This window comes from Gymnodraco acuticeps, unplaced genomic scaffold (genome assembly GCF_902827175.1).
Source record: "Gymnodraco acuticeps unplaced genomic scaffold, fGymAcu1.1, whole genome shotgun sequence".
Classification (NCBI taxonomy): Eukaryota; Metazoa; Chordata; class Actinopteri; order Perciformes; family Bathydraconidae; genus Gymnodraco; species Gymnodraco acuticeps.
The window spans coordinates 219569-232314 of record NW_022992247.1 but is presented as its reverse complement, the minus strand read 5'-3'; the positions used below and the strand labels follow the sequence as shown (position 1 = coordinate 232314).

The 12746-nt window shown below is 41.6% G+C and overlaps 1 protein-coding gene across 1 annotated transcript in view; it reads left to right on the top strand.

The window, feature by feature from the left end:
* LOC117539994 (contactin-associated protein-like 2) overlaps window positions 1–12746 on the top strand; it is an 88920-nt gene that overhangs the window by 22914 nt on the left and 53260 nt on the right. The window lies entirely within an intron of this gene.

Below are 12746 nucleotides of genomic sequence, written 5' to 3'. Positions count from 1 at the left end.
CTCTCCTTTCCATAACCTGCAGCCTCTCTTCCATCTTCTTGAGTCTCTCTGTCTTCTTCCTGTTCATTACTCTCTCTGTCCTCTACTCTTTCTCTTTGTTCAATCTCTCCCTCGTTGTTCACTTTTTGCTCCTCCTCACTTGTCGCTCCTGCCAGTGAATCAAAAGCAATTCAGCCATTTAGTTCATTTCACTTGTTGTTTGTTTGCCTTCTTTTGTTTATTTAAATCTGTTTTGTTTGATTCTCAAAAGAGAACAAAGATATAAGTAAATTGTGTTTTATACAATTGTATGTTATTATGACATCATAACTGCAATAGATATATGTTGTTTTACAATTATGCGTTTATGCCTATTGTAAATTAAGACTATTGTTATAGATACATAGATAGATATATAGATGGGTTTATTAAGCCTACATTTTTTTGTGTGACTGTACCTGCAGTTCCTCCCTGACTTCCATCACTTTCTCTCTCTCTCTTTCTCTCTGCCTGTCCTGTCTCTTCCTTACCAAAGCTGAGCTTTGACTGACATAGTCTTTTAATTATATCTGAGTCAGTGTAAAAAGAAAACAATACAATGTTATATCTTCAATGTTTTACTCAAATTGAAATGAAAGAAAAGCATTACAACGTTTGTTAAAAGGTAATCCTCAATGGTGGATACGGCCATGCTGACGAGGTGTTTTGCTGGTGAGAGATTTTAGTTGCTTTAGCTCAGGGGTCGGCAACCCCTGGCACACGTGCCACCATTGGCACCGTAACCAGTGGCACACTAGGAATAAGTGGGATAAGTGTGCAAAATATTTAAATGTTATTTTCGGATCCTGAACGAGACCCCCGCCAGAGTGCGTCTCCCCGTTACCTCCAGAAGGAAGCCATGCACGCAACGCAGCCCCGCTCTCTTTAACTCCAGGCGACTTTCTGCCGCTTTCCTCCGGGGTGCAGTGCTGATCGTTTCACAGAGGAAAGTTGCAGTACCCATAAGGAGCTGTACAAATGCCGCAGTTTTTGCGTGGCTGTGACTTTAGTTGAAAGCCCAGAGGTGATCTGTTCATCTCTCATCGAAATAATATACTACACAGGGGCGGACTGGCCATCTGTGTGTTCTGGAGAATCATAGAACGGACAAATTATTATGCCGTTTAAACCAATTATTTAAATTTGATTGTTAAATTCGGCATCATGTAAGTTGCGCTGACAGGCATGATGCCGAATTTAACAATCAAATTTAAATAATTGGTTTAACGGCATAACAATTTTTTTTTCAGCGTGCCGACGATCGTGAATTCGCTGTTAATTCACGATCGTCGGCACGCTGATAATTATTATTTTTTTAATGGCACTTCATATCAAAAAGGTTGCCGACCCCTGCTTTAGCGTGTAGAAGCTAGTAAGCCTACTATTTGATTTGTTTTAGATAGGCACTACATGTTTCATATGCAGACCTTATTTTCCTGTTCCATGTTAAAATAAACAAGTTTCACTGGTACCGCTGAGCAGTGTTTCCGCCAGACCAGGGCTGAGAGGGCGTCCACCCCGAGAGCGGGAGGGGCTTGAATTTTGACTTGAGCCGTCCCTTATAGATATTGTATTTTTACGTTAGTGAGCTGGATCATTTGGCTAGGCTCTCTTAAAGCGCCGGCTCTTTCGGCTCCCAAACGGCTCTTCATGTTACCACAGTTTACCACGGAGCCTCAGTTTCGCCGCTGCGAGGCTCTGGTGCTCGCAGCTCACGCGCGTGCTCCACTAGCACCGCTCATCGCGTCCAAATCGCGCACGTTCTGTGTTGTCCTGTAGCAGGCACCGCTGATGTTGGGGAAACGATCTTCAATACTCCGAAAATAATCCCACCAGACTCCTTTGCCCCTCCAACGGAGGGCTGTCCTTGTTCTTTTTCCTTTTCGTTATTTCAAGCGATAAAAATCTCGATCTTCTCTCGAATTATTAATACTTTTGGACGCCCTCGGCTCGAGTTCAGGGCGTCCCGAGCTGAATAAGTGCGTCAAATGACGACAAGACGCCCCCCCCCTGGCGGAAACGCTGCCGCTGAGAAAGAGTAATGTTTTTGGTTATGGAAAATTAGGTAAAGGTCATGGAAAAGTCATTGAAAATCATTGATGAAAAAGTGTATGAACCCTGTATAGTAATACATTTTATTTGGGTGGTGCCTTTCATAGCACCCAAGGACACCTTACAGGGCATAGGGAAAATTAAAACAGTGGATTTAATGAAATGTCAGCCGGGGTAAAACAAGACAAACAACAGGAAATGGACTAGGAGACAAAAGGACACAGGGTACAGTTTATAAAGAGAATGCCAGTTTGAACTGGTGGGTTTTGAGTTGGGTTTTGAATGTTGTTATGGAATCAGACTGTCCAATATGTAGTGGCAGGGAGTTCCAGAGTCTGGGAGCCGAGCAGCTGAAAGCTTGAGCACCCATGGTTTTGAGGCGAGAGCTTGGGATGGTGAGAAGTATTACGGAGGAAGAGCAGAGGGTGCGGGAGGGGGTGTACAGCTGAAGGAGGTCGGTGATGTACATGGGGGCAAGGTTGTGGAGAGCTTTATATGTGAGTAGAAGGTTTTTGTATTTAATAAGGTAGCGTACAGGAAGCCAATTGGAGTTCACTGTTGCGTGAGAATGGGGGTGGAAGAGGAGAGACAGTTATTATAGTGATTCACCAGGTCAGCAGGGTGGGGGGATGTTGGAGGATTGGGGTAAGAATTAATCAGAGTGGTGAGATCTGTGGGTTTAATATGTTTAATGTTTCTGAAGGTGATGTACCGTTGTTCTTTGGAAAGGGGGGCATGGATATAAAAAATTACAGTTTTATGGTCAGAAATGGGGAATTCAATGACAGCAAGGTTAGTGGGAGTGATGCCAGTGCAGCAGAGTAAGTCCAGTATGTGACCTTTGTTATGTGTTGGGAGGTTGACATGTTGTGTGATATCGAGGCTGTCCAGGAGTGAGATGAAATCATTTGCAAAAACATTGGATGGGTCGTCAATGTGGATGTTACAGTCGTCTAAGAGGATAACAGTAGGGGACATACAGATGTTAGTAGTGATGAAAATTCAGTGAGAAATTCAGGGCTTTGGTGGTCTGTAGATGGAAATAATGATGATGGGTGACAGAAGGGGAATGATGGCGCCAGCAGTGTGCACGGCGAGATGTCTCCCAGGCCTGTTCGGCCTTTTATTAGTTCTAGTAGTTTTATTGTTTTGTGTTTTTTGTCAAAATGTCTCTGCTCTACTAGTTTACGACCGCCAGTTGTTTATGGAAATCAAAGCGTTTCAGGAGGGGGTATTAGAGCAATGTTTAGGAGAGCCAACCTCGAATCCTCCTCCTCCACTTCTTTCAAGCATACCGACATACCTGCGCCGCCAGGTATATGCCATCCCCCAGAGGAAGCGCCCAAGACGAAGGGGAAAGCGGGGCGGAGAAGCCTTAAGGATCAGGGCTTACCTGCTATCTCTACGTGGAAAGGCCCCTGGCCTCAATAGCAGTGGATGCTACGCTGCCCCGATGACTAGGCAGAGATGGCTCCTCCACGTCTTTCCGGATGGCTGCTCAGTGAGCCTACCGGAGCAGGCAAATTTTCCCAGGCGGATACGCAGGGGTGGCGTGGATCACAGACACGTTTGCCCACTGGATTTTACTCAAAAACCGGGAAGAGAGGAGCTTACTCTCCGCCTGGCACTCATCAATGCTAGATCGCTAGCTAACAAGACTTTCCTGCTTAATGACTTTTTTCCCGGGATTTGGACTTTATGTTTCTGACGGAGACGTGGATTCGTGCTGGTGAGTTAACAGCTTTTTCGGAACTTCTACCACCTGACTGTTCATTCATCAGCACTCCGTCGAACAGTTTCTCTTTGCTCTTTGCTTTGATCTATCACCCTCCGAAGTTCAATAAGGATTTTATTCAGGAATTCTCAGTCTTTGTAGCGGGGGTTATCTTGAACTTTGATCAATTTTTAATTATTGGCGATTTTAATATTCATGTGTGCTGTGATTCCCGACCGCTCGTCAAAGATTTTATGAATCTCATTGACTCTTTTAATCTTACACAGTCGGTTAATGGCCCGACACATGAGAAGGGACACACACTGGACCTTGTGTTGACTCATGGTTTAGATGTTTGTATCAGGGACATTTGTGACACTGGTATTTCGGACCATTTGCCTGTGTTATTTACTATGATGCTGCCTTGCTCTCAAGTTGACTCGTGCGTTCCGGAGCGACGCCTACGTGCGCTGAATCCTCTGACAGCGTCACAGTTTTCCGTTGCCTTTAATGACTCTGTGCTTTCCACGTTAAATGCCTCTTGTGATGCCAGTGCTGAGGAGATTCTCAACCTTTTTAATTCTACTTGCACGGATATTCTGGACCTGATCGCTCCATTCACGGCCAGACACCCTAAACATGTGACTGAACCGTTAACTGACTCTACCCGCGCCCTGAGATACGCATGTAGACGCGCATGTAGACGAGCAGAGAGGAGATGGAAGAAGGATAAACTTCACGTCTCCTTGGGGATTCTAAGAGACGGTTTAAGCGAATATCAGAGGGCTGTTAAATGTGTAAAAACTCATTTTATTTCAAATCTTGTGTCCAAAAACAGAAATAGGCCCCAGTTCCTTTTTACCACTCTTAATTGTCTTTTAAATCCCTGTAACTCTCCCTGTGTTGTGCCATCACCTACTCTATGTGAAAAGTTCCTTTCATTTTTTAATGATAAAGTCTGGGCCATCAGATATTCACCTCCTCTTCTCACCTTAGACCAGTGGTTCTCAAACTTTTTCTGTCATTCCCCACTTTGAACAGGTGGGCCTTTTCAAGCCCCACCTGTTCCTCGTCGCTCCAATAAAATGGTAGGCCAAGCTTAAAATTGTCAAATGTATCGTTCTATAACAGGGGTCTCCAATCTTTTTTAGGATGAGGGCTACTTTCAATAAATAAAACAAGTCGTGAGCTACTTTTACTCCTCTTTTTAGTTTTTTTGCAGTGTATATATTTAGCACATTTTAACATTATTATATGCTACCTTTAACCTTTGAGTGCTGTTTGGGTCTGTGGGACCCGTTTTCAGTGTTTACTAAAATAAAATGTATGCAATTTAATTATTTTAATCTGCTTTATTTGGTGGTGGACGTCACATCCTCTAGGGTCCGGGGGCATGCACCCCCAGGAAGATTTTTTTTAAATGTTGAAGTTAAATACATCAATCTGGTGCACTTTGAGCTAGGGCTGCTCAATTAATCGTATTTTAATCGCAATTACGATTTTGGCTTGCAACGATTACGAAATAAAACTTTTTTTTTTTTTTTTAATTGAATTATACTTAAAGTTCAGGGTAATCAACTGTTAAAAACATACTTTTCAAATTATTTTCTTCAATAAATTGATGTTTTTCAAAGTAAATGGTTAATCGTTTTTAATAATCGTGATATCAATTATTGACCCAAATAATCGAGATTATGATTTTTGCCATAATCGAGCAGCCCTACTTTGAGCCCAACATGAATTGATGGATACAGCTCTCAACACTCAGATGAAAGGGAGCTGTATACTTTTCAATAATCCAAACGTCTTTAGAATATGATCACAACAAATCATTTAAACTTGTTTATTCTTATCTTATGTTACCTAGTTAGCATTCTTTCTTTTTATTTATGCATATTTGACTAATCCCTCCCCTTTTAAACGTTTTACTGTCCTATAGTACACATTGGAATGATTTCTTACTTTATTTTTTACAACTTTATTAAATAGATAAAGGTGTGCTCTCTCTCTCTTGCTCTCTCGCTCTCTCGCTCTCTCTCTCTCTCGCTCCACATTGCTTTTCTTCCCGACTGCAACGCTGTTGTGTGTGTCTGTGAGAGCATTTCACGTGTGTATGAGATTTTTACCAGTGGCGAGCCTGTCTATGAGGGCCTAAGATATTCTACAAAATAATATTTAAAAACATTAAAACAAATTATATTTTTCTTTATATATTTTTTTTAAAATATGTTTTTAGTAATATTTGTCATTAGTTTTACCAAAAATAACTTGATTAAATTGTATTTAAAATAACATTTCCAAAGAAATAAATCCTTTGAATCTGCCTATTCAGTTTCTGTTTGAATGTGAAGGGTTTAATGAAAGAAGCTCCTCTCTGCGAATCTGTGAAGACAGGAGCTGATTGGACGTCCAGCTATGAATTCACAGAGGGCCAGCTATAGTAACTGAACGAGAGAGTAATGTCAAATGACAGTACAATTGACCAATCATATCTTCCCTCTAAATGGGTGGGCTTTATTATCGCGGACTTTATGACAAGTTCCGCCCGCTGTGAAACGTTTCTTGTTTCCATAGCAACAACAACTGTCAACAGCGTAAACTCGCCTTCAAAATAAAAGCATGCCAAATTACACTTAAGACATACAACTGCAACGAAAGTAACAAACACAATGCAATATCCTTTTCAATTTCAAAGAACACACATTGGGTTATCTACAGGTGTTGTTTTGTGTGGTAGAGGGTCGCTTTCATTGATGCGTTTTGCACCCCGGGCGGGCCGTTGTTTTGATATTCCACCAGTGTGAAAAAAAAAAAAAAAATAATAATTTTAATTTCTCAAAAACGGAAGTTTGTTCCAATACGAAGATTGTGACAGATCTGAAAAGTGTCCTTAAAACGAGCCTCCTCGCAATTGTATGCACATTATTTATTCAGCCGTTTGCTGTTTGATCTGATGGGAAATATATCATTTAAAAAAGAGAGAAAAAAGCTTATTAAACTAGACGAACGAATACAGGCGATGACGTCACCTTTGCACGTCCCCGCGAACAGTGCTTCAATCTATGGCAGGGCTTCAATCTATGGCATAACACCGGCGCGGCTAGCTTCAAGCTACCTAGTGACAGCACAGTAGCACTAGTGCGTACGGTGTACAGACTGTTAAATAGACCCTCCAGAAAAACGCGATTCTGCGATTGCAGAATTGACCGCATAATCAGCAAAATGGCGCAGATTTTTGAAAGGGCGCATAATCCCCACATTTTTCCACACAAAGTAAAAAAAAAAGAAAAGTGAACTCGTCTTGACGTGAGGTAGTGATGATGATGAGGCAACGTCATCAGCTCGCGCATCACAGAAGGTAAACAACACCGTAGAGTGAACGTGTGGAACTCACACGAGAGAGAAAACACCAAGATGAAAAAATCTAATCCATCTCATTTACCGACGAACATGCTTTCTGCTGCTGCGGACAAGAAAGCCAAACAACTCACGTTCACCGAGGCATCAACCTCCAAAACCCTTTCGAGGGCTACAAGAAACGAGGTGAGTAGCCTACAAGATTGAAGCTGGTCAGATAACGAACGAGTAAATGAAAACAGAATGAGGCGGAGAAGTGTGTGTGTGTGTGTGTGTGTGTGTGTGTGTGAAATAGCCCAATTGCTTTTACAATAAATAAACATTGAATGTGTTTAATTGAATAGTAAAGGGGTTTAACGTTAGTGGCAGGTTGTGTGTGATAGAGAATAAATAAGACAGCCCAATATTTCCCAAAAAATATTTCGCATATTTCGCAACTTCCTGCAATTTCACCGCATAAAATCACATAAAAACCCGGCATGTTTAATCATTCAATCAATCAATCAATCAATCAATGTTTATTTATATAGCCCAATATCACAAATGTTACATTTGTCTCAGTGGTCTTCACAGTGTGTACAGAATATCAGTTTGATAATACGACACCCTCTGTCCTTAGACCCTCACATCGTACAAGGAAAAACTTCCCGGAGAAAACCCACAGTTTAAAGGGAAAAATGGGAGAAACCTCAGGGAGAGCAACAGAGGAGGGATCCCTCTCCCAGGACGGACAGACGTGCAATCGATGCCGTGTGTAAATTGAAAAGATAATACATTTGCAACATAGGTAGTCCAAATGTTTGGAAATGCATGTGTGTATAATAGGAAGATTAATCCACGAGGATATCCATCCAGGACTTATGATCCAGGACCACAGCCACGACTCAAGATCCAGGGCTCGCGATCCAGGACACAGGACCGCAGGATCATCCATGACTCCGGATCCCGGCGTATATAGACACCAAAAAGAAAGAAATTTGGGGAAGCTGGGTTAATCGGAACATGAGAGTACACAGGTATAGACAGAGAGAAGGACGAAGTAAGATGTCCCCCGACAAACTAAGCCTATATCAACAAAACTAGGGGCTGAATCTAATCAGCCCTAACTATAAGCTTTATCAAAAAGGAAGGTCTTAAGCGCACTCTTAAAAACGGATAGGGTGTCTGCCGCCCGAACACAAACTGGAAGCTGATTCCACAAATGTGGAGCTTGATAAGAAAAGGCTCTGGCTCCCATTGTACTTTTAGAGACTCTAGGAACAACCAACAACTCTGCATTCTTGGAACGCAATGCCCTAGTAGGACAGTAGGGTATAATGAGTTCTTTAAGGTAAGATGGCGCCTGCCCATTAAGGGCTTTGTAGGCGAGAAGAAGAATTTTAAATTCTATCCTGTGTTCTATAGGGAGCCAGTGTAAGGCAGCCAGAACAGGAGTAATGTGGTCCCTTTTCCTAACTCTGGTTAGTACACGAGCTGCAGCATTTTGAATCAGCTGAAGCAACTTGACTGACTTCTTGGTACTCCCTGATAATAAAGAGTTACAATAATCCAGCCTAGAAGTAACAAATGCATGGACTAGTTTCTCTGCATCGTTTTGAGGCAAGATATGCCTGATTTTTGCAATGTTACGTAGATGGAAGTAGGCGGTCCTTGCAATTGATTTTATGTGGGCGTTAAAGGATAAATCCTGATCAAATATAACACCAAGATTCCTTACAGTCTCACTGGAGGCCAAATTAATGCCATCCATAGTTAGTATATCTTTAGATAATTTGTTTCGTAGATTCTTCGGGCCAAGTACAATAACTTCAGTTTTGGTCGTGTTTAACATCAAAAAGTTTAAGGTCATCCACGTTTTTAAGTCCTTAAGGCAGTCTTGAATTGTATTTAGATGATTAATTTCATCAGGCTTGATTGATAAATATAGTTGAGTATCATCCGCATAACAATGAAAGTTTACAGAATGATTCCTTATAATATTGCCTAACGGAAGCATATATAATGTGAACAGAATAGGTCCGAGCACTGAACCCTGTGGCACTCCATGGCTAACTTTGGTTTGCGTGGAAGATTCATCGTTAACACGTACAAACTGAGAGCGTTCAGATAGATAGGACCTAAACCAGCCTAAAGCAGTTCCCTGTATGCCAACTAAGTGCTGTGGTCTTTGCAATAGGATATCATGGTCGATAGTATCAAATGCAGCACTGAGATCGAGCAAAACAAGAATAGAGACAAGTCCCTTGTCTGAGGCTATTAGAATGTCATTTGTGACTTTAACCAGAGCTGTCTCTGCTATGATGTGTTCTAAAGCCAGACTGAAAATCTTCAAATAAATCATTGTTTTTTAAGTAATCACACAACTGTTTTGCGACCACTTTCTCGAGAATTTTTTAGAGGAACGGAAGATCAGAAATAGGTCTATAGTTGGCTAAAACCTCTGGATCGAGGTTGTGCTTTTTAAGAAGCGGTTTTATCACTGCTACTTTGAATGATTGTGGAACATAGCCTGATAATAAAGACATATTCATAATATTTAATAAAGAAGTGCTAATTAATGGAAACACTTCCTTCAACAGCTTAGTTGGAATTGGGTCTAACATGCACGTTGATGGTTTAGAAGAGAGAATCATTGAATTTAATTGTTCAAGGTTAATGGCTGAAAAGCATTCTAGTTTACTATCTAGTGTAATATTAGAACTTACGTTTCCGGGAGCTGTTGATAACACTATACTGGTCAAAGGCAAGAGGTCATTAATTTTGTTTCTAAGAGTAACAATTTTATCGTTAAAAAAGCACATAAAATCATTACTACTGAGTGCTATGGGAATAGAAGGCTCAATCGAGCTGTGGCTTTCTGTCAGCCTGGCTACAGTGCTGAAAAGAAATCTTGCATTATTCTTATTCTCATCTATTAATGAAGAGTAGTAGGCTGCTCTCGCTTTACGCAGTGCTTTCTTATATTCATTGAGAGTAATATGCCAAATTAAACGAGATTCTTCAAGTTTAGTGGAACGCCATATCCTTTCAAGTTGTCTCGACTTTTGCTTTATTTTGCGGGTTTCGGCATTATGCCATGGAGCTAATCTATGTTGTTTTATTTTCTTATTTTTCAAATGAGCAACAGAGTCTAATTTTATTCGCAGCGCATCTGTAGCACTATCAACAACATGATCAATTTGGGGTGGTGTACATTTTGTATAAGTTTCCTCTCTTACATGCAGACATGCTATCGAGTTAAGTATTGGTGGAATCTCTTCCTTAAATTTGGCTATAGCACTAACAGATAGGTTTCTGCTGCAAGAGCTTTTGACTAATGCTTTGTAGTCTCGTAATAGTACTTCAAAAGTTACTAAGAAATTGTCGGATAAAGCAGGATTATGCGGTTCGACTAATAGTTGCTCAATTTCAATACCATAAGTCAGAACAAGGTCGAGTGTGATTATAGCATTGGGTTGGTTTATTTACACTCTGACAAAAACCAACAGAATCTAATATAGAGTTAAATGCAACAGTAAGGCTATTTTTATCATCGTCAACATGAATATTAAAGTCACCTACGATAATTACTTTATCTGTTTTAAGTACCAAAGTTGATAAAAACTCAGAGAATTCTGATAAGAATTCTGAATAAGGACCTGGTGCACGGTACACTGTAACAAATAAGATTGGCTGCAAAGTTTTCCAGGTCGGATGCGTAAGACTAAAAACGAGGCTTTCAAAGGAGGTATAATTTAATTTTGGTTTAGTATTGATTAGTAAACTTGAGTCAAAGATTGCTGCAACTCCACCTCCTCGGCCCGTGCCTCGAGCAATATGAGTATTGATATGGCTGGGTGGCCTCATTTATGCTGACATATTCTTCATGTCTCAACCAAGTTTCAGTGAGACAGCATATATCAATATTATAATCTGATATTAAATCATTTACCAATATTGCTTTAGATGCTAGAGATCTTATGTTTAAGAGACCACATTTAATCTTCCTGTTTTGTTGCACTGTAGTAGTTGTTACATTTACTTTTATTAGGTTATTATGTATGACACCTCTATTAGGTTTTACCTTAAATTGTCCTTGGGCAGACACACACACCGTTAATATTGGGTATTTTATTGGGTTCGGGATTCCTATGGATGACTGCCTAGGAGAGAGCGCAGAGAAGCGTGTAAGACTGCGACACCGCCTCCTGGTCTCAACTCCAGTTTGTCATGGATTAAGTCCACAAAGCCCTGAAATGTTTGCCGAAATGAGATCTGCACCATCCAAAGTAGGATGAATGCCGTCTCTCTTAATCAGACCAGGTTTTCCCCAGAAGGCTGTTTACGAAGCCCACATCGTTTGCTGGGCACCGCCAAGACAACCAGCGCTGAAATGATGAAATGCGGCTATACATGTCATCATTGATCAGATTGGGGAGGAGACCAGAGAAGATTACGGTGTCCGACATTGTTTTAGCATAACTACACACCGACTCCACATTAAGTTTGGTGCATTCTGATCGGCGTATACGAACATCATTACCACCGACGTGAATAACAATCCTACTGTATTTACGTTTATTTTTAGCCAGCAGTTTAAGATGCGCCTCAACGTCGCCCGCTCTGGCCCCCGGAATGCATGTGACTGTGGAGGCTTCGGTCTCTAATTTCACGTGTCTCATAATAGAGCTACCAATAACCAGAGTTGGCTTCTCAGCGGGTGTCTCGCTGAGTGGGGAATATCTGTTAGATATGTGAACGGGTTGGTGGGGACCTGCGGGTTTCGCGTTATGCCCCTTCTGAACAGTCACCCAGTCTCCCTGCTGCTCGGGAGTTGCCGGGGGACGGCTAAGAGGAGCTACCTTTTGCCGGTCTGCACTGGCTAACATGGGCTTTACTGTACATGTAGCTGAGTTACTTTCTAAGATACGGAGCCGGGCTTCTATGGCTATGATTCCCGCCTCCAACCTAACAACTATACTACATTTAACACATGTACCGGTACCAGTAAAGGAGGCAGGGGAGTAACCAAACATGAGACAGGAAGAGCAGGAAATAACACCCGAGGGTGGGGAAAGAGCCATGGCTAGCTATCAAGCTAAAGTAGCTACCGTTAGCAAACCCGAAAAGAGTGTAGGCAACTGTGGAGTTACAGTCGCTAAGAGAAAGAGAGTTGTGAGTGCTTAAGCTGTAGTAACGTGTGATTACAACGTCAGGCAGTTGCCGTGATCAAGAGTTTTAAAACGATCGATTAAGTTAAGATAATAAGCTATCAGCAACAGAACAGGCACACGGGATACCCGGAGATGACAACAACAAGAACCGGAAGTTACAACATGCTTACCGCAATAGTGGTCCGTGTAGGAAGAAGATCAGGTTGTGGATGCCCGTTTAATCGCATTATCAAGGATTTTTGCCCGCGTTTTTCTGGAGGGTCTATTTAAACGGCTAAATTAATCGTCACAATGTTAGATGGGACAGGCGGGTTTGTATCAGATGGGTTTGGAGTCCAGTTTCACAAGACAACATTCAATAGAAACAATCGACAGACAACAGAGGAGGCGCGGCAGCAACTTGCCAGCAGTCCCTCACTGAGTTAGTCAGCACTCCACGAGGTTGTCAACAA